General features: G+C 28.7%; 2 pseudogenes across 1 annotated transcript; both read left to right on the top strand.

Moving 5' to 3' along the window:
• The first annotated feature begins 9,815 nt into the window (after positions 1-9,815).
• LOC111298617 (aspartic proteinase pseudogene) lies at positions 9,816-13,608 on the top strand (annotated as a pseudogene).
• A 4,438-nt stretch (positions 13,609-18,046) lies between these two features.
• LOC111293873 (G-type lectin S-receptor-like serine/threonine-protein kinase At2g19130 pseudogene) lies at positions 18,047-20,945 on the top strand (annotated as a pseudogene). The gene has a single exon (XR_016328648.1). The product of XR_016328648.1 is annotated as a G-type lectin S-receptor-like serine/threonine-protein kinase At2g19130 pseudogene (transcript).
• Positions 20,946-22,373: the final 1,428 nt, after the last annotated feature.

Genomic DNA, 22,373 nt, shown 5'->3' with positions numbered 1-22,373 from the left:
AGCCAACATTTGGGTTTTTCAGCAAATCTCCATCTTTAAATGATTATCCATGATCTTGTCCCTACATTTGATCTTACCACTAGACCAACAAAAAATCAAAAAAGAAAAAAAATGACCAAGAGAATTTCCTAATGCCTGTTTCTTACCTTTTTCCTTTGCTAATAGAAGGTCGATACCTCACTCATGTACCTCTGAAAACAAAACCAAATCTATCGACAATGAATTATGATCCTAATAGCAAGTGTTAGTATCATATGAGGGCAATTGTCATTCGACTGAAAAATACAAACAGTTGAAGGACTAATGGAATAATAGAAATTGATTCTATCCAATTGTGAAATGTGAAGAAGTTGAAATGTGGAAGGAGGTCTTGAGTTTTGAAAGATAAAAAAAATAAGATTTTTTTTTTGTGTGTATGAAATATGTATAGTGTCCCTAGGAGTTATTTAAATTAATCTTATTAAACTTTATCTTGGAAAAAAGTGAATGCTTTCAACTTTTCTACGAAAATTTATTTTTATGCATTTATTGGAATAACAGTCCCACATAATTAATTTCTAAAATCATAAGATGAAAAGTGCTTTGTAAAAAAAAAATTGATTCATAATTGTTTGAGAATAAAGTCTTATATAAGTGGTTTTCAAGATCATCAAAATTTTTTTGAGAACAAAAAGGTCTTTTCAAAGGGAAATATGAGTTTTTTAAATGATGAGAATCTTAAAGTAATTGGTGATTACTATTAAAAATAAAATCATCTAATGTCATCACACCTTTCTTTGATCACTCTTATGCTTCAATAATTTTGAATAACTTCATTCACCAATCATAATCCTTTAAGGAGAATGAATTTCAACTTGCGAGCCTTGTCATCATTTGATATATTGAGATAATAATATTTTCTTGGGCAATGAACAAATAAGCCAATTTTGAAAATTCATTTTGAATTTCAAAAACCAAGCAAGAAACTCTTTCAAATTTTTAATTGGTAATTTAATGTGTGTCAAAATTTTGTCAATTTGATTGAACCATCCAAATATTTTCATTGACCATAGACACGAAAAAAATGCGTGAACCTTCTCTCTCAAGTAACCCTTGTTTCATGTCTTAAGGCACATTGACTAAAAAAAAAAAAATTCCTTTTTGCCTAAGATAATTTGTTTCATATCTTAATACCTTTTCCCTTCATTTTACCAAAAATGCCAGATAATTTGGAACTAAAATAAGCCTTTTATGAATTGTGCAATCAAATTTGGGACATCCCATAGAACTTGATTTTCACTATCATAGGAACTTTGAGTGGAAAGCAAGATGGGGCACTAGGCACGCAAAAATGATTGATGGTTATAACATAAAAATAAAAACAAAAAGAATGTATTTTATCTCTTTCTTCAAATAATTTGCTATTCTAACTAAGTGAGTGTGTTTGAAATGATAAATAGCCATTTTTCTCTATCCTTCGCATATAAAAAAATTATTCACTTGTTACACATTTGAGCTTACTAAATTTCTTGTTCCAAAATAAATCTGGACTAAGGATCTTTTTTACACTTGAGGCAAAATAAGGATATCTTCAAGAGCCCAATTTCAAAAAAAGTGTCTGATATTGAGAGCATCTAACATGCACCTTAAAGATGGGAGTCTGAGACAAAAAGTGAATGAGATGTTAGTTGAAATCCCAAGAATTCAAGAAAATAGATTGCTAAAGATGAAGTCAAATGTTTCAAAAAAAGAGCAAAGAAAGATAGACATGCACATCAGATATGAGAGTTCAAGGTAAAAAGTGAATAAAACTTTCGTTAGAATTTCAAATAAAAATGAAGATAGAATTCAAGAAAGTAGAATACTACAGTTAAAGTCAAATATTTCAAAAAAAAAAAAGAGCAAAGAAAGAAAGACATACAACTCAAAGATGAAAGTTTAGGGCCAAAAGTGAATAAAGCTTTAGTTAGAATTCCAAGTAAAAAAGAAGATAAAATTTAAGAAAATAAAATGCTAAAGTTGAAGTCAGATGTTTCTAAAAAACAAAGAGTAAAGAAATAAAGACATAATCGAGGCAAAAGGTAAATAAAGTTTCAATTAGAATTTCAAGCAAAAGGAAGATAGAATTCGAGAAAATAGAATGCCAAAGTTGAATTCAAATGTTTAAAAAAAAAGCAAAGAAAGGAAGACATGCACCTCAGAGATGAATGCCTAAGGCAAAAAGTGAATGAAGCATTAGTTAGAATCTTAAGTAAAAAGACAATAGAATTCAAGAAAGTAGAATACTAAAGTTGAAGCCAAATGTTTAAAAAAAAAAAGAAAAAGCAAAGAAAGAAAGACACATGACTTTTCATACAGAGAATACTCCGTAAGATCTTTAGTCTAATTACCCCGAATAACATATTTTGAGCCATTTATCCATTATTTTAGAACCCCAAACCTTTAGTTACATTACATACCTTGAAATGTCTATTTTGATCAAATGTGAACATTTAAATTAAAGAACTATATACCTGTTATTAATTGGCAAGATTTTACCAAGTTCTTCATTGTTAGAAAATATAACTTTAAGGTGAAAACCTAAAAATGACAGTTTAAAGCTAGAGTCACTCTTGAGGTTCCAAATTTTTTTTTTAAAGTTTCAAGGTTCTATCCATAATAAAAAGTCGCATTGCTGAACCTTTTAAAGACTTTGCATTTCACCAAAGAGAGAAAATAAAAAAACTAACTTTTTTCTCTTCCCAAATCTTTTTAAAAAATAATGGTTATTTTTTATGCACATTGAAGTATCATATTTTCAATAAAAGAAAAGTGTTTTAGAAAAATTATTCTTTTGTAAACCCAAGAAAAATCCTTACAACTTTCGTTGAGCCTTCCTTGAGATATGCTTACTAGTGAAAAGAATTAAATTATCACTCTATCCACAACCATTCCAAATAATAATCATCAATTTTTAAGATATTCAAAAGTCATGAGTTTTTAACTTTTCTCATCGATTACGAAGATATTTTATGTGGGGCAATTTTGTGATCACTATTAAAAAGTTCAGAGATTATTTGAGCATTTTATACAAAATATTGAAATTATTTTTAGAGAAAAGTGAACTCTAAAAATTTGAACAGAGATCTTTAAAAAAAAAACAACAAATAAAGTCTTCACATTTGCATCATTTACGTTCATATTCACATTTTCATCATGAGAAAAACACTTGATCTGCATGTTGCAAAAACAAAAAAGATATTTACATTTGGATCACTTGCATTCACACTTGCATATGTATCATGAGAAAGACATTCGTATTTGCATCTATATCTTAAAAAAGACATTTACATTTGCATCACTTGCATCTGTATCATGCGATAGACATTCACATCATTTATATCATAACCAAGGCATTCACATTTGCATCATAAGAAAGACATTTGCATTTGCGTAATTGCATTTGTATCATAGAAAAAGTATTTGTAAGGGCAGTTACATGAAAGAAATATTAGCATTTGCATTATGAAAAAAGTCATTTGTATTTGCATCAAGCATTTGCATTCTTGCAATCATATAAACATTTATATTCATATCATTTCATGAAAATAGACATTTGTACCATGATTTTGTTTATCAACTTTGTAAATATTAGAAAAAAAAAAAAAAGGAAATAGAAACATTTTAAGTAGTAAAAAAAATAAAAAAAATGAAAAAATAGAAAGTTTTTGAGAAAAGAGTTTAAGAAAAAAAAAAGGAAAAGCCTCCTAATTCAAAAAATAAGAAAAGAAGAGTTTACTAAGAAAGAATAAAAAAAATAGTTTAAAAAGAGAAAAATAAAAGAAAAATAAAGGAAAAATAGCAAAAAAAAATAGGGGCAAAAAGAAGAAAAAATTCTATCATAAAAAAAATGAGAGAGAAATAAAAAAAAGAGAAAATAGTTTGATAAGAGACCAAAATGTAAAAAAGGTTTGAAAAGTCGAAAGAAAAATTATTTGTAAAAGGTGGAGGGATTGTTGAAAAAAAGAATGAAAAAAGATGAGTTATGATACAACATAAGATTTAAGTGTAGTCTAGCTAGCACTTAGATCAAATAAAACCCAATCTAGCGAGCACGTAATTCAAACTAAGCCTAGTCAACACCCAAGCTCAGTTTAGCTAACACTTAGATGATATTTAAGCTCAATTTAGTTGGTATAATTGAGATTTTAAGCTCAGATTAGCTGGCACTTTAAGTTTAGATTAACTGGCACTTTAAACTTATATTAGCTGGCACTGATAAGATTTAAGTCTAATTTAACTGGCACCCAGATTTTAAGGCCAATGAAATTGGCACCAATTAAGAAAAATGTTGTGATTAAGTTACTCAATGGTGATATTCAAAGTTCAAGAAATCTTAAAATTTAAACATTTTCTTTTTTACAAGCAAATTTTCAGAAAATGATTTGTAAGTCCTTAAGGTAAATTTTTAATTCTTTGAATGATCTTCAATACCTACAGGCAAAATTTTAAATTTTTGAATGATTTCCAAAAATATCTAGGCAAAGGTTTAAACAATTTGTAAGACCTTCGGGTATAATGTTTAAAATTTTTAAAGTTTTGAGGTCTCTGATCGGAGGAGCTTTCATATATGACAGGATCTCTAAGACCTTCAGGCATAATCTCTAATACTTTTGAGCAAAACATTTTAAAATTTCAATGCCTCTGATCAAAAGAACTTTCAAAGATATCGAGATTTGTAAGACCTCCGGGCATAATCTCTAAGACCTCTTGGCATAATCTTTAAGACTTTCAAGAGTAATTTCTAAGTCTTCTGGGCAAGATTCGTAAGTCTTCTGAGCTGAATCTGCTTTAGTTTTGTGATTTGTAAGACCTTCAGGCATGACTTTTTGTTCTTTTTTAAAAAGTTGTTGAGTTTTTATTTAAAAGAATTTTCAAATTTGTTTTCAAATGGTCAAATTTATTAATTAAAAAAAAACAAAAAAAAGAGAAATCAAGTAAAACAAAAAAACAAAATAAACAAAACAAAATAAAATAAAAAACTTTTGAAAAATTTTGAATCATTACTCTAGACAAAATTGTTGCCTATGTTTTTGCCATATTCCTGATTCTTAGTAATGTGCAAAGAATGGTAGTTGTAGACATTTATTTTGTTCGAATCGATTTGACTTTTGTTTGATTTTTATGTTCTATTCAAATAATTTAAATTTGGACTAATTTGAGCATGGTAATTGAATTAACATGTTTCAAGCATACCTTAGATTAATTATTCTTGAATCATTTTATATGAATTAAAATCTAGTCTGATCTAAAGCTTGAATCCTAAAGTCCAATTCAGTTCAGTCTTGGGTCAAAATTCAATCACTTGGGCTTAAAGGTCCAATAAGAGCCTAAATAGATTTTTCGGGCCTCAAGCTCCAATTTTAGGCCCAGATTAATTTTTAAATCTCAATTTTATTTTTATTTTTTGGAATTAATTAAATTAAGTAAAAAATAAAAAAAATGAATCAAATGAAAAAAAAAAAAAAACAAGATAACGAACTATTCCACTATCCTGCATTCTACCAGCAACCACCACTTCACTTCACTTCCATCATTGTTGCAAGATTACAATAAGCCAAATTGTCAACAACCAACATTCCAACCCCAATAACCTCAAATCACCATGTATAAGCCTCTAAATAAAAAATCCAATATGAACTTTCACAGCTTGACTACCCAAATTTCAAAAACCAAAACTCTGGTTTTTTTTTTTTTTTCAAAAACCATAAGAAGTGAAAAAAAGAGATGAGGTATAAAAAAAGCATCAAACAAATAATCAAAAGATTCAAACTAAGAATTGTTTTTAAAAAAAGGGGTTTTCATTTTTCTTAGGTTTTGAAAAGGTTTGATGATGGATTAAAGACTAAAGAAACCAGTTCTTTTTTAGTCTTAAATCCCTAGTTTTCCACCTTTTGGGGGTTTCAAAGATTTAGTTAGTTGCTTACTTTTTAGGTTTTTTAAGGGACTAACTAGTGAAGAAGTAGAAGAAAATGGATGTTTTGATTTTTGTTGTTAGTAGTGACCCAAGAACTGGTGGTTACTGATAGCATGAGAGCAGCTATTTGAAAGAGAGGAAGTGTGGTAGGTTAAAGGAGAAAGAATGAAAATGGCAAATGAAGGAAATGGTTTTGAGCCCTTCAGATTGTTTTCTTAAATTAGCACCATTTAAGCTTGCCAGTGCTTTAAACGAGCCGTCTCATTTAAGGAAGAAACCCTTGTCTTTTTCTATCATAGTGAATGGACTCCTTTTTTTTTTTTTTTCAAGGTATAAGGTTTTATTAGAATTTTATTTTAAAATTTGTTCTTAAATTTGTTTACAGCACTTGCATATTTCACTTTTGTCTTCTTAATTTGTTTATTCCTTGCGTTTATTTTGATATTTATCCATTTATTTCTTTTGTTCCATTTTTTCCTTACATGTGTCTTACGCTTATTTGCTCACCATTTATATGTGCTATTTGTCTATTTCTCACATCATATATATTTTATTCGGTGCATCATCAACTGCAACTATTTAATTTTGGTAAAAATGGTTATTGAAAGTCTTTTTTATACATAATAAATAAGGTAGTATCTCTATTACAAATTAACTTTAAGAACTTCACCTAGGTGTTGGAAAGATTATTTGTGTAAAGGGATATTATTTTTACTTTAAAAGGAACATTACAAAAATTTTCAAGAGAAAGAGTTTTTTTTTTTTTTGGGTGATTAAGATTATTGATAAAATAGAAACAAATTTTGAATAAAAAAGAGAATGGTGATACTTTTGTGATTTAAAAATGTTAAAAAAAGTTTATTTTTCTACAAACAAATTACAATAATTTACAATAAAAGCTTTCAATTACTTCACTATCTACTTCATCAATAATCACAATATACAAACAAAACCATTAATGAAAATAAGCAATAATTTTCACCTTTCACAATGTGATCTCTTTTAGATAATACGCAAAAACCTTTAACAAATAAGTAGTTATTGCAATATAGTATTAATATATATAGTTCATCAATAATCACAATACACAACCATCATTACAATGCACAAAACATAATACTTGATCAATAATCACAATACATAACTATCATCATAATACATAACCGGAAGCACAAAACAAATTATGCAATAGTTTCATTATTTTACAAAGTCTTTGCATCACAAAACATACAAGATATTATCTATTTCAATAAAGCCAGACAACAGTTTCATCATTATTCAATCATTTGAAAGTTACTTACACTGACAACTTTGGACTTGTTGTCAACAAAGTTACTACGTTCTCCTGAATGTCTGTGAGTATGATTGAAAAGTTTTGCAAAAGTAGGTTCTTGTTGCAACTCAAATGACTACATCTGTTTAGACACATTCAATGAAACATGTAACAATACAATTTATATAATTTATTAACATTGGATGATAAAAATAACTTGTGAAATAAGATAGTACTGATCTTTTTTATGAACAGAAAAAGCGACTAAGCCACCAGTTAGTATGATGAAAATGAATAAAAAATCATATTCATTATAGAATATACATCCACCTAAATCCACTTTCATAACATATATTCACGGATAGAATATGGAAAAGAAGAATAAAATAGAATAATTTAATTTATTTAATTAAGTTTGATCAATACAATAAAACCACGATATTTTAATAATAATTAATATATAAATTTCACTAAACTATCAAATATATAAACTATTTCAAAAGAAATATAAATCTTAATAACAATACATAACTTACTTCAAAATGAGATAACTATTAGTAATATATAAATTATAACCTCAAATCGATATAAATAATTATTTTTATAATTATTGTTAAAATCTAAAAGATATTAAATATAAAACATCCATATAAATATATATAAATATTAATACACATCAAACCCAAATTAACCAACTCTAAATCTTACACATCTAAAAGTTAATAAATATATAACAAAACCAAACAAATTTCAACAAAACTTTCACAAATAAAAAATAAATAACTCAACAAATAAAAAAAAAAACCTTAAAACCAATACTAAAAATAAATCCAAACAAAAATTAGTAATACTCAACATTAATACTCAATAAAAAATCTAATCAAAATATCACTAACAAATTTTAACAAATATATAATCAAAATTTAAACAAATTTTGACAAATATAAAACCAAGAAAAACTCAAAAAGTTAGTTACCAAAACCCAAATACATTTCAACAAATAATTAGCTAACAAAAACTCAACAAATTGGTAACCAAAACCCAAACAAATTTCTGCAAATTTATAACAAAAAATTAAACCCTAAACTGAATAAAAAAAAAACATAAAATAAACTCATTAAAAAAAATTGATTGGAGCTAGGGGACAAGGTTGTGATGTCAATGACCATAGCAATTTATGATGCATGAATGACTAAATGAATGCATGCATAATAATGTATGAATAGATAAATGAATGCATATACTAATATTAGCTACATTATGATGCATTGATGAATGTATGTATTGATGCTTAACACTTATTAGTTTAATGATACATGAATGACTAAATGAAAACGGATGTATGCATTAATGTCTAACATATAACAACTTAACAATACATAAAAGACTAAATAACCTTAAAATTTTTCCAACCTTATCATAGGGTTGATACAAATGAAGCTTAAAAAGTTCATCCATATGTCCTAAATGGGTTACAATTTAATAGTGGGTAGATATGGCTTTAGCCTAAAGTTAGTTTCTTATGTGTCATTACATATGGTTTGAGTTCACAATCTAAAGGTTCTCAAATTATTCCTCACTATCATTTATTGTGGATCAGTAAGTCAACTCAATCCTCATCTATCATAAGCTATAAACAGAAAGGATATAATTTGAATGAAACTATTCGGCTAGCCACTACTAAGGTATTAGAACTTCTATAAAATGTAGTATTCTACTTTTTCCTAAAACAACGGAGCTCAAAGATAGGGCTCATGCATGAATGTAATATGAATGGTAGAATATTGAATGCTAAGAAAAAATCAAAATAATGATAGAGACAAACAAGAAAAAAACTTAGTTAAAATCAATAAGACTTAGACATAGATAAAACAAAATCAATTAATGGCTTGATTTGCAAAGTTTCTAACAGAGTTACCAAACTATCATAACATATAAGTCTGTAACCTAATCAGTATACACAAATATGAAGTCGCCACTAATCTTTTTTTGTTTAGGTGTGATTGGTCACCTAATCAAATCTATTGCTTTAAAAAAGATCTTAAGCTTGACTTATGTTCCTTAATGAATAGGTTCTAGTCTTCAAAACTAGATAACATTCAAAAGTACGATTACATGTAGCGAAGATTTAATCCTCCCAGTTGATTTCATGTTATCCACAACTTAAAAAAAAAAAACTTAAAACAGATTTATGTATTGAAAATTATTCTTAAATGACTCCAAAATTTTGACAGAAATTTAAAAATATTTTCTTACATCAAAAGTATTTAAGAAAATAATTTTTTATAAAACATCAAATTTAATTAGAATATTTTCTATTGGAAAGTCTTCTTGAATTACCTTAATATTTTGGTAGAAATTCAAAAATATTTCTTCACCTTGAAATTTACATAAATTTTTTAATTACAACTTTCTAGTAATTTCATCATTAGAAGATTCAAAACAAAATTTTATTTTTCACAATTTTAAGAAAAAATAAAACTTTTTTCTAAATATTTTGCAAAAAAAATTATTCTAAGGAAAATTAATATTTTAATTATTTTCCTTAATTTTTCGAAACAACTTTATTTCAGGTAAAGGTGGATATTTCAACTTTTTTATTAATATTTTCAAATTTTAATTTAAATAAATTTCTAACCAAAACATTTTATTTTCCACTCAATTTTTAAAATATTTTTGATAAAAAAAATAAAACAATAATTACAAAAATAAAAATAAGAAAATTATACCAAAAAGGAAAAATGAAAACATATTTAAAAAATAAAAAAAAAAAACTGAAATACGCATGGTAAACTATGATCAATAGTTAACCAATTCGATCAACGTGGGTTGATGTGAGAACGAGTCAAGTCAGCATGCAGGCTAAAATGTGGGTCTACTTCATCCTTTAACGTATAAAATGATATAAGGGTTAAGGTTCCCTATGAAAGCCAAAACTTTTTTTTTTGTCTTTTTCAATATCTTTCTCTTTCTAACTAAAGCTCTCCTCTCATAAATTTTTAGAAAACTGAAGCCATCAAGAACACAGTCGTTGGAAAACACAAGCTCTTTATAATCTGACGATCGTCTGCCTTTGTTGTTGCCATCCACCACCTGTTGTTGCTGATCACCAGGGCCAAAAATCGCCAAAAAAACTCCAAAATAGGTTCTTTTGACCTTTCCTTTCTATTTCTAGCCTTAGATTTTCCTAACTCCTCCTAGATTTGGTAAATATAAACTCTAACTTTCGATTTCAAATCTAAAAAAAATTTCTTTCATTCCTTACAAAAGCAATGAACCAGACCAAAATATTTTGAGACCTTAAGGACACCTATTTTTTGTCGATAACCCATAAGCCAAAAAAGGTCTTAAACCAAACCAAAATCAAACCCCAAAATCAACCGAAATCGAGATCTATAAAACTCATTACCAAAATATTTTATCAAGTGCCCTTTTTTGGGTTAATTTGTTACATGCCCAATTAATTAATGGATTCGATTTGTTATTGTATGTTGGGTTGGGTTTGTTTTACTTGTTTTTGTTTGTAAGGTCTATGTTTTGACAAGACCTTTATATTTTACGGTTGCTTGTGTGATCCGAAATTGTTGGAAACAATTGTGATAGTCTGCTAAACCTGCTCAAGAGGAGAATAAGAGTATTGTAAGGCATTATGTAAAGAAATACAAATTTCAATTCTCTCTTTAAGAAAATTTTCTTCTTCTTTTATTCTAATCCTTTTTCTATTCTTTGTTCTTCTTATTTTTTAGAAATCTTAACTAATTTCTTAAAGGCTTATATTAGTGGTATCCAGCCTCTTTCCTGGCAACCATAACAACCATGACTGATGCTGTGATGATGCACTTCTAAAAGGACATCAGCCAAACATAGCAAGAGGTGGCCCAATTACGTGATTAATTGCAGAAGTTGGATTCAAGGATGAAATACCGGTTTGAAAAGTTGCGAAACATGTTGAAAGAAGACCTTAAGAAGTTATTGTAGGTGGCTTTTGACCCCATGTCTGGATTGAAGAACTTGAAGCAAACTAGAATAATCGATGAGTATTACGAAGAATTTAAAGGTTATCTAGAATGAAGATGTTACCAATCTCTTCATCAATAATTTGAAGCTTGATCTCTCTAAAGCAGTAAGATTCTTTTCCCTAAAATCCATGACACATGCTTTGAAATTAGCTAAACACTTAAAGTCTTTGTTTTATGAACCATTTATACCAGATGCAGCCTGTACCATTCAAACTATTGTCCAGCCCTTATCACAATTTCCTTTACATGATAATTTTTAGCATAACTCTGATTTAGTGTCAACAAACAAAAGTGACTCAAAAAAAGATATTACTTTTCTTAGTGATGATGACAATGAACCTCAAGAATGGAATGGTGTTGTGGGTAATTTTGGCAACCCTTATGATTCACATCCTTGCTAGGTGATCAATTATGCATGTCAGCATGATGTGAAAGAAGGTACAAGTAAATTGGCTACTAGACAAGTGATTAATGTTTATAGAAAGTTGGAGGGTGTTATTCAGTGAAGCTTGTAATTGAGCATAATTTGATTAAGGTTCATGACTATTATAGATTTAGACCTTTAGCAAGAGAGACGAGGAGTAATGATGAAATAAAGTTTCAACTTAACGATGCAAGTGATAAGAAAAACTTTAAAGAAGTTTCAAGATTAAAGCTAGTTAATGCAGAGGTTGGTATGCATGATCCCTATCGATTTAGGCTTTTGGTAATGGGACTAAGGAGCAAAAGTGTTGGTGTCATTGCACAAGGAGCCGTTGTTTATGTTCATATGAAAGATGCTTCCATTTTGTATGTACTTAGCTGAAGCCTTGATGGTGAAACCTTAGTTGTCACTGGTTTGGAAAATGATATAGTGATGTATCATAATGCCATCAGTATTGGGTTTTATAGCTGAGTTGATCCAGAGTTTTATGAGAGTTTAGTTGTAAATTTGGATCTCTATTTGGTTAACCAGTTTTATGAATGGGTTGAGAGTGGGACCAATCCTCAAGCTATTTTGATGATGTTTGAGAGATATATTGACCTAAGATTGACAAGAGTCAGGTTGATGAGGTTGTTCTGGTTGGATGGAATGCTAGCAAATTGTTTTTTGTTGTTCTAGATTCTTTTCCTCAAGTGATCCCTAAACTGGTTAATATGGGAACGACTATTGTACTGTCGCTACTCATCTCGTGCTTGTTTTTTCTATGGTATCTACATCTAATGCGGGGTTGGTTAAAATCATATTGAAAAATTCAAAATTGGATCCTAAAAATTGGCTTGTTGCCAGACTTGAGTCCAAAGATTGACAGATTCTCAGAGCATCTATTAAAAAGTATGGCTTTCATAATAATCTTGGAGACTCTAAAGAGACTAACATTTTTGCATTAAAGAATTACATGGATACTCATTTCTATGGTAAGATTGGTGTTTGAACTCCACCACAAAAGTTCACAGTCATATTCGACATATATAGCTCAAATCAATGGATACCATCATTTAAGTGTTCTTTTTCGGTTGCATGTTATGTTCGTTCCTAGTACAAAGCAATTGAGCCAAGTACATATAAAAAGAATAGGAAATCTGCTTCTAGTCATTATGGCACTGAAGCTATTTCTGGTTACTTTAGTTATGACCACGTTGACTTGGTTATGAAAGGTCAAGAATTTATTAAGGCTACTAGAGCCGGATGTTACAACTTTAGCGGCCAACTGTCATCAGATATTTGGACTTGGGTTTTAGGAGAATTCAATTGGGAATGCTGTTCCGATGTGGTACAACATGATTAAACAAGGTCTTATTGAGGAACTGGTATTTTCATTTTAGTTTGACCGTAATGTAAAAGAAGAAATAGGTGAAGTTGCATTTGATCCAAACCACTACAAAGGCAAGCTTGCATGTCTTCTTGTAACACAAAAAGGATATTGGCAGTGGGGCATGGGTGATGTTCTTATTTGTAACAAACCAATCGGATGTTGCGCTGGCAGCTTAGCAACAATTGTAGATTCTGAAACTTCTTTGTTGATAAGTTCAATGATTGTGATGACCATGATAAACCAAGTAATTGGAGCCTCTGGAGTGGATAACCAACAGTGCAAGACAGAAGGTTCAACTTGGAGAATTTGTTTGACGTGCAACATTATTTTCCTGCATTTGATCCTTGAGGACAAGGATCATCTTCACAGAGGGAGTATTGTTAAGTGCCTAATTGATTAATGGATTGGATTTGTTATTGTATGCTGTATTGGGTTTGTTTTACTTTTATTTGTTTGTAAGGTGTGTGCTTTGACAAGGGCCTTATATTTTACGGTTGTTTGTGTGATTCGAAATTGTTAGAAACAATTGTGATAGTCTGCTAAACCTATTCAAAAGGGGAGAAGGAGAGTATTGTAAGGCATTATGTGAAGAAATACAAATTTCAATTCTCTCTTTAAGAATTTCTTCTTCTTCTATTCTAATCATTCCTCTATTTTTTGTTCTTCTTATTTTCTAGAAATCTTAACTAATTTTTTAAAGGCTCGTATCATAATTCTGGTGTTTGCTTCTTATTATTGTGTTTGAAATGTTGTTTATTTGCTAATTTTTTGATATTGTTCTCTTTCTATATTGTTTTGCATTTGGTAAGGGCCAACTAAACTGGTAGTGATGTTGGTAAATTGTTGATGATGGCAGTCGAGTGTTAAGTGTCGATGGCCTCTTTTAAAAATAATGTAGCTAGGGCTTGTCTTTTTTTCTTTTTTTGCATGTGTATTGTTAAATTATAGGAGCTTTATTTCAATTCTGGAAGAAATCTTGATCGACAACAAGTCCATCCCCTTAGCCAAATCAAACCCTAAATCACATTAAAATCAAAATCGCTAAACAAACACCCACTACCCAGAAAAAGCTTTATGTATTTTTCTTCTTCTACCCTAAACCTCAAAACACACTCCAAAATATTGTTTGCTCTTTGTTGTATATCTGCTATCATTGATTATGGGTTTGTAGCTTGTTGATTGGTTTGGGATGATGGTAGGGGTATAGATTCTAACTAGGTTTTGGCTATTGTATGATTTTGTATGTTTGATTGCTTCTGTTTTTGGGTATTTGGTGGATCTAGGAAGTTGGGTATGGTGGTGAAGAACTTGCTAGCTGAATTTTCTTTTATAACTCCTAGGATTCTTTTTTCACATAGCTGATTGTGTATTGAATTTATAGAAAAAAATTCCAACCGTGAAAGAATTTCTCATCAACAAATCTCAATTCTAATTTTATAAAGAATTAGCTCGAGAATTTGTAAGGGCTCTCAAATCACCAAAAATTTTAAGAAATGAATCCAAACAAACTTTACAATTCCAATTCTAACCTTTCTACCTTTGCTAATTTTTTAATTTTTTTCCACCCTTTTTAAGGAAAAAAAAAAACCAATAACATAAATAAAATACTAAAATGGATCCTTTATTGGGTCTCAAAAAAGGAGCCGAAGCCAAACAACCAATCGTGGTCTAATAATAATAAACTAAGTTTAAACTGAAATTAACTATCCAAAAATAAATTAAGAAAATTAAAAAAATTCGGATAAAATTGAATGTTTATAGATATTTCATTTAATTATATAATTGAGTGTTTAAAATATTTATTACTGAAAATGCCTTTTCTACTACGATGGTGACAATTCACAAAATCAAAATTAGTCTTGACAACAAAAAAAATTATATTAATAAATTTTTTTTTAAACTTTATCTAGAACAAAGGTAATTTCAATTTTTTTTTTTTAATTTCTACATGGCTTAAGTCCCCACTAAATCTCATAGAGTTCTGTACCTAAAAATAATACGCTAAAACAATTGGTACTGACATTAAGTTCTTTTTTTTCAAAAACTAAAATTATATACGGTACAATATTAACAACTTTACTTTTTTTTTTTTACTTTACCAAAGCTTTTCTCATTTTATTTCTTTAATACTTAGAAATCATTTATTCACAAGCACTCATATCAAAACTTGAATATGTTTTTTTCTTTATTCATCGAAAACAAATCTATAACTATATATTAAAAATATCTCAGATTTTTTTAAAAAACATTTGTCGAATATAATATTAAAAATGATCATTTATCCCTTTAATAATTCTTTTTCGATAAGTAATTGGATATATTATGCCTCATTCAAGTGTTATCAAATCAACTTAATTGGTTAAGTTCAATTTCAAAATCAAGTTCCAATGAATTCAAGTTCAAATCTAATATTAAATCTAAATTAATCCATTGAAGAAAAATATTTTTTTAAAATTATTTGAAATATATTTACTTATATTTTTGTATTCTTTAATTATTTATTTTATTTTACAATTATGTTAATTTATTGAATTATATTTAAAAAATCAAGTTTGTAAAAACTATATTAAAATATAGAATATTAATTATTTATCTATAATACTATATTAAAAGAATTGTTAAAGCTTTTTTTTTTTTGAAAAATCATTAAGGGGGGTTTTTTTTTTTGTTTGACATCTGACTAAAATAAAAAATGACCATTTTATTTATTTAATGGTTGCTTTTGGATAAGTAATTGTGCCTCTTACTTTAGGCCTCGTTCAAGGCTCGTCTAACCTAATTAGTCAAGTCTAAATCCAATATCAAATTCAAATCCAATATCAAGTCCAAATGAATCCATCAAAGAAAAATATCTTTTTAAAAATTTTTTTGAATTATATTTATTTATATTTTTATTCTTTAATTATATATTTTATTTTGCAATTATGTAAATTTATTGAATTATATTTTAAAAATTAAATTCGTCAAAAATATATTAAAATATAGAATAAATTAATTATTTAAACATTCAATAATGAAAATTCAGTTAGAAATAGTAACAATTTTCTAAAATAAAATTTTAAAGTGATGACAATTTTATTGAATCCACCAAAATATTAATGAAATTTTAAAAATTTCAAAATGAGAATTAAATAAATTTATAAATAATTTTTTAAACCAAAAATTTAAGGTTAGTGGATTTTTATTAACTCTACAAAATATTAAGAAAGACTTAAAATTTTTTAATATGAAAATTAATTAAATTAATAAAGAATAAATTAAAAATAAATGAAATAATAAAATTAGTCACAAAATTCATAAAAGTGAAATATGGTAAATAATTATTAATGGATAAAAAAATATATAATTAAAACAAAAAGTTTTTTTTTTTATTCTACTCAAAAAGTTCTTCACATTATTTTAAGGATGTTAATATGGAGTGTAAAAATAGAAATTATAAATTTGAAATAATGAATTTCTAAAAAAAATAATGATATTAAATAAAAAGCTATTTTTATTTTAAAATTTGAGTAAAAAATTGATGGAGCATTTTGGAATATTTTTCAATAAATTATTTGTAATAAAATCTATTTCTTAAATAATTTATTCACAATAAGTTTCCATTTAAAAAATTTTTAACTAAAATTATTAGAAAATACTACAACATAAAGCGAGCATCCATTCTAATACGTTATGAAATGCTAATTATCAGTACAATAAATAAGTATCACCCTACTTTACATTTCAGTAAGTAATTGCTAGAATAAAAATATATGGTAAATTCTATCTACCTCTTTCACTTTTGATCTTAATTCAGTGCTAGTCCGTTAGTATAAAAAATGAACATCTTGATTCAAAATTATCTATTTAAGCATGCAAAAAAGACATGTTAGAAAATCTGTTAATCTAAGCATGTATTTCTCATGTAATACCCCCATATATAATAATAATACCCTTATCATAATGAAAAAAAATTAAAAATTTTGAAAAATAAAAAAAAATAGTGGAGAAAAAAGACCGATTTTTGAAAGCTTGGTGTGGATAGACAAGTTTTTACTTTTACTTTAAATACAGAATTTCATAATATATATTAAATATTTTATTATAATTTAAAATACTTGGCAGCATTAATTTTTTAAAATTAATGAAATTGGTGTAAATTATTATCAAAGGTCAAGGATTTAAGTTAAATATATCTTAAAATATATGTAACCAAATCATCTCTTGTCGTCAAAATACTTTTCTATCACAATCGAAAATATATTACTAATAAAGAAGATGTCATTGTCGACTATGGCAGATATAGTTGGCAGGCTTGAATACACAAGCAGTTGATTAATAATGATTAACATTTAGTAAACGCGGACGGAGGCGGTCCAATCACGTTCAAGGTTGACCCAGCCAAACTTTCTACACAAACTTTTGGATGGGAAAAATATCCAAAAAATAATTTGTTTCGACTTTTCGCCAATTTTACTTTTAAGTGTGCACGCTACGGTGGATGATGAGGGTGAATAATTTGATGGATTCAGTAGATTTAATTTGAAATAATTAATAATTAATTTAATTGATTTTTATTTAATAAATTTTTTTTAAATAATTAATTATAATAGAATAGATTAAAATCGATTCAGATTTAATTAAATGATTAAATTTATTATTATTATTTTTTATAAAAAATTATTTAATTATAAATTTAATTTAATAAAATTTAAATTTAAATATCATTCAAATTAAATTATTAAATAATTTAATAATTTAAATAATATTTTATAAAAATAAATAAAAATATTTATTTTAATTTTTTTATTTTAATTTATTAAAAAATTAATTAATTTAATTATTAATTTTAAAATCTGAAAAATGAACAGTTAATTAATTTAGTTAATTTTAAAAAATTTATTATAATTAAAATCAAACCAATCGAATCAAACCAATCGAATTTATTCGATTTTGTCTGATTTAATCGGTTCAAACCGAATTTTGGCTAACCCGCCGTGGATGATCGAAATCTGAATGCCAGGTGACCAAAATGCCCATGTTGTGTATTCTATAAACAAAGGCCATAGTTGTCCTCTCCTCAAACTTTGGTCGAGATACATTAGAACTGCCCTACAGCAGCCGTTGCTTCCTTGGACATGATTTCTTGTATCAATCCGGGACCTGTTCTTCCTTGAAATTTCTGTCTTGTTTCTTCTATCAGTAATTCTCTGACAGCCATGGCCGTCAAGAAAAATCCATGGCTGATACTTTCCGTACTCTTCATGTATTTTTCTATCAACTGCCAACTCTTTTTTGGAGCTGACACCATCTCAGTAAATCAATCCCTGTCCGGTAATCATACCATCGTTTCATCGGGTGGAAACTTCGTTTTGGGTTTCTTCAAACCAGGTAACTCTTCCAACTACTACATAGGAATGTGGTATGGAAAGGTCTCTGAACAGACCCCAGTTTGGGTTGCAAACAGAGAGACACCAGTCCGTGATATATACTTTTCAGAATTAAAATTATCTAATGGTAACTTAGTTTTGTTTAACGAGTCCCAAGTACCGATTTGGTCCACAAATATTAGCTCAACCAACTCAAGTTTTGTAGTTGCTGTTCTTGAGGATGGTGGGAATCTAGTTTTAAGAGATGGATCCAATTCATCGACACCGCTGTGGCAAAGTCTTGATCATCCAACACACACATGGCTTCCTGGTGGCAAGCTTAGCTTAAATAAACGAACCAATCAAAGCCAACTTCTTACTTCATGGAAAAATTCAGAGGATCCTGCACCGGGTCTCTTCTCCCTTGAGCTAGACCCCAATGGCACCAATCAATATTTTATACTATGGAATAAGACTGAAAATTACTGGACGAGTGGACCTTGGGATGAACAGACAAGGATTTTCAGCTTAGTTCCAGAAATGAGATTGAATTACATCTACAACTTCAGCTATGTTTCAAACGAAAACGAGAGTTATTTTACTTATTCGCTTTATAATCCTGCTATCATATCTCGATTTATTATGGATGTTTCGGGGCAGATAAAGCAACAGTCATGGTTGGAAAATAGCAAGCAGTGGAATTTGTTCTGGTCACAGCCGAGACAACAATGCCAGGTTTATGCTTTTTGTGGGGCTTTTGGCAGCTGCAATGAAAAAGGTCTGCCTTTCTGTAATTGTTTGACGGGTTTCCAATCAAAGTCAGCAAGCGATTGGAATCTGAGCGATTATTCTGGTGGGTGTAAAAGGAAAACCAAGCTGCAATGTGAGGATGCCATTCTTGCTAACGGAAAGAGTGATAAATTTTTAGAAAACCCCAACATGGTGTTGCCTCATCATGCCCAGTCTGTGACCGTTGGGAGCATTTCGGAATGTGAATCAAGCTGCCTCCAGAATTGCTCTTGCAGTGCTTACGCTTACGATAGTGATGGATGTAAAGTTTGGATGGGAGATCTCTTGGATCTGCAACAACTTGCGGATGATGCTAGCAATGGAAAAACTATATATATCAGGCTAGCGGCATCTGAGTTTTCGAGTTCCAGGAACAATAAGGGAATAATTATTGGAGCAGTTGCAGGTTCTGTAGGTTTAGTCCTAGTCCTTGTAATGTTTGCAATCTTGAGATGGAGGAGGCGAAGGATGAAAACTCCAAAACCAGTTGAAGGTTCACTTTTGGCTTTCGGATATAAGGATTTACAGAGAGCAACCAAGAATTTTTCTGAAAAACTGGGGGGAGGAGGCTTCGGCTCTGTTTTCAAAGGAACATTGCCTGACTCGAGTGTCATTGCTGTGAAGCAGCTTGAGAGCGTCAGTCAGGGAGAGAAGCAATTTCGCACAGAGGTCAGCACAATTGGGACAGTTCAACATGTTAATCTTGTGCGGCTTCGTGGGTTCTGCTCTGAAGGTACAAGAAAGTTGTTGGTATATGATTTCATGCCAAATGGTTCTTTGGATGCCCATCTTTTCCATGAAAAGAATTCCAAAGCTCTAGATTGGAAAACAAGGTACCAGATTGCACTTGGTACAGCTAGAGGCTTATCTTATCTTCATGAGAAGTGCAGAGATTGTATCATTCACTGTGACATCAAGCCTGAAAACATTCTCTTAGATGTTGAATTCTGTCCAAAAGTCGCCGATTTTGGCCTGGCAAAGCTTGTTGGGCGGGACTTCAGCAGGGTCCTGACAACTATGAGAGGTACAAGGGGCTATCTTGCACCAGAGTGGATTTCAGGAGTCGCCATTACAGCTAAAGCTGATGTCTACAGCTATGGGATGATGCTTTTTGAGTTTGTGTCAGGAAGGAGAAACTCTGAACAATCTGAAGATGGAAAAGTTAGATTCTTTCCAACTTATGCTGCTAGCCTAATAACTCAAGATGGTGATGTCCTTAGCCTGTTAGACCCCCGATTGAATGGAGATGCCCCTGTAGAAGAGCTATCAAGAATATGCAAAGTGGCGTGTTGGTGTATCCAGGATGATGAACCTCACAGGCCATCTATGGGTCAGGTAGTTCAGATCCTAGAGGGGGTTTTGGATGTGAACCTGCCTCCAGTTCCAAGATCTCTACAGGTGTTTGTAGACAACCAGGAGCAAATAATCTTCTTCACCGAGTCATCCTCAAGTCAGAGTTCACATGCACAGAGCAACATTTCAACTGCTTCTTCTAAGGTTAAGAGCAGCGCATCATCAATGAGTTCATAAATCATAAAAAGAAATGTCTGGAAAGAAGTTGAAGTAGATAGGTTTCGTCACGTATATGTATTTTTAGAGTTGTCTCTACACTCTTTTCTGCTTAAGGCCCAAGTCATTCTTCTTAATAGTTGCTCTATTTATGGAGACTGGAGACTGGAGACTGGAGCATGTCGCTATAGCATGAGATAATATATCTGGTTATGGATGTTTCTATGTTTCTATGTTCATTACAGATCATATTCATGGAAACAGCTTAAAATCTTCACAGTAAATGCATAATTATGCATTAAAATGAGGATATAGAAATTGAAATTGCCTTCCTTTACCCTTCCTAATGGATTGAAAGTGGAGCTGAATCCTAGTCTCATTTCAATGGATTTCAGAGGAGATAATGCAAGCAGATGAATCTCCTTAAACACGTAGAGAGAAATTTCGTTTGGCTCTCTCGGTTCATATGAACAGGTACAGAAACATTAATCGCAGGGCATAATATCTTGTTTTTATGACACTGCGGATACACTGGTACTAAATTTTCTAACGGAAGTGAAAATTTTTGAATCTTGACAGGATTAATTTGGACAAAAGATGATTAGAAGAAAACCCTTTTTGAGTGCTGAAATCATCTAGTCACAATGTTTTGTCATGTGAAATCATGCTCAAGGTAAGGCGTTTTTATTCTTTTTCGAAGTGCCAATTAGGTGTATTCACAGCATCAGCTTGATCTTAAACTGCACCTTCCTAACCTTTATTGAAGGACAGGAAAGTGTTATTTAAGTTCTATTTGTTTTGCGAAAATTGACTTTCAAAAAATAATTTTTATATTTTTAGGTATTTGTTTGGCAGAAAATGGATTTATTAAAGGAAAATGATTTGTTGATCAATAAAAAATGATTTACTGATAAATGAAAAATGAGATTATTTTTTAAAAAATTGTTTTACGAATTTGAAAAAAAAAAGACATTTTTCAAAAAATAATTGTTTATGAATAGAATTATTTATTAATACTTTTAAGCATAATTTTACTTATAAATATTATTATATTAATAAATAATATATTAATAAATATTATTAATTTAATTAACAAATATTATAATAATATATTAATAAATAATATACTATTAATATAATATATTAATAAATATTATTAATGAATAATATTATAATATATTAAAAAATAATAAAGAATAATAAGTAGTTTTATTTTAAGTATTTTTTTATATTAATATAATATTTTAATATTAAATATTATTATTAAAATATAATTATTTTGAATATTAATAATTTTAATAATAAATAATTTTTATATATTTTAATAATTTTTATTAATATTATTTAAAAAAGAAATTTTTTAAAAACAATCAAACAACGAAAAATATTTTTCCTTAACTCATCTTAAATAACAAAAAATATTGTTTAATTCAAAAAATATAAACATTTTTCAAAAATCAACTTTTGAAAGTCATTTTTTTCAAACAAACGAAACTTAAGATTGAAACCTCGATGACAAGAATACAGTTTTTTTTATTTTGTAATCTTTATTAATTATTTTTTAATTTATTATAAAATTTATTTAATTAAAAATAAAAGATAAAAAGATAAAAGTTTTAAAAAAAGTTAAATAGAGGTGAATAAATCCATTGACTTTTTTTTTTCACAAAATTTATCTAATTAAAAAATAAAAAATCTCAAAAA

This window comes from Durio zibethinus, chromosome 16 (genome assembly GCF_047325235.1).
Source record: "Durio zibethinus cultivar Kanyao isolate XHJ-2024 chromosome 16, ASM4732523v1, whole genome shotgun sequence".
NCBI classification, from domain to species: domain Eukaryota; kingdom Viridiplantae; phylum Streptophyta; class Magnoliopsida; order Malvales; family Malvaceae; genus Durio; species Durio zibethinus.
The sequence above is the reverse complement of the archived record's forward strand: the minus strand, read 5'-3'. Positions and strand labels throughout refer to the sequence as shown.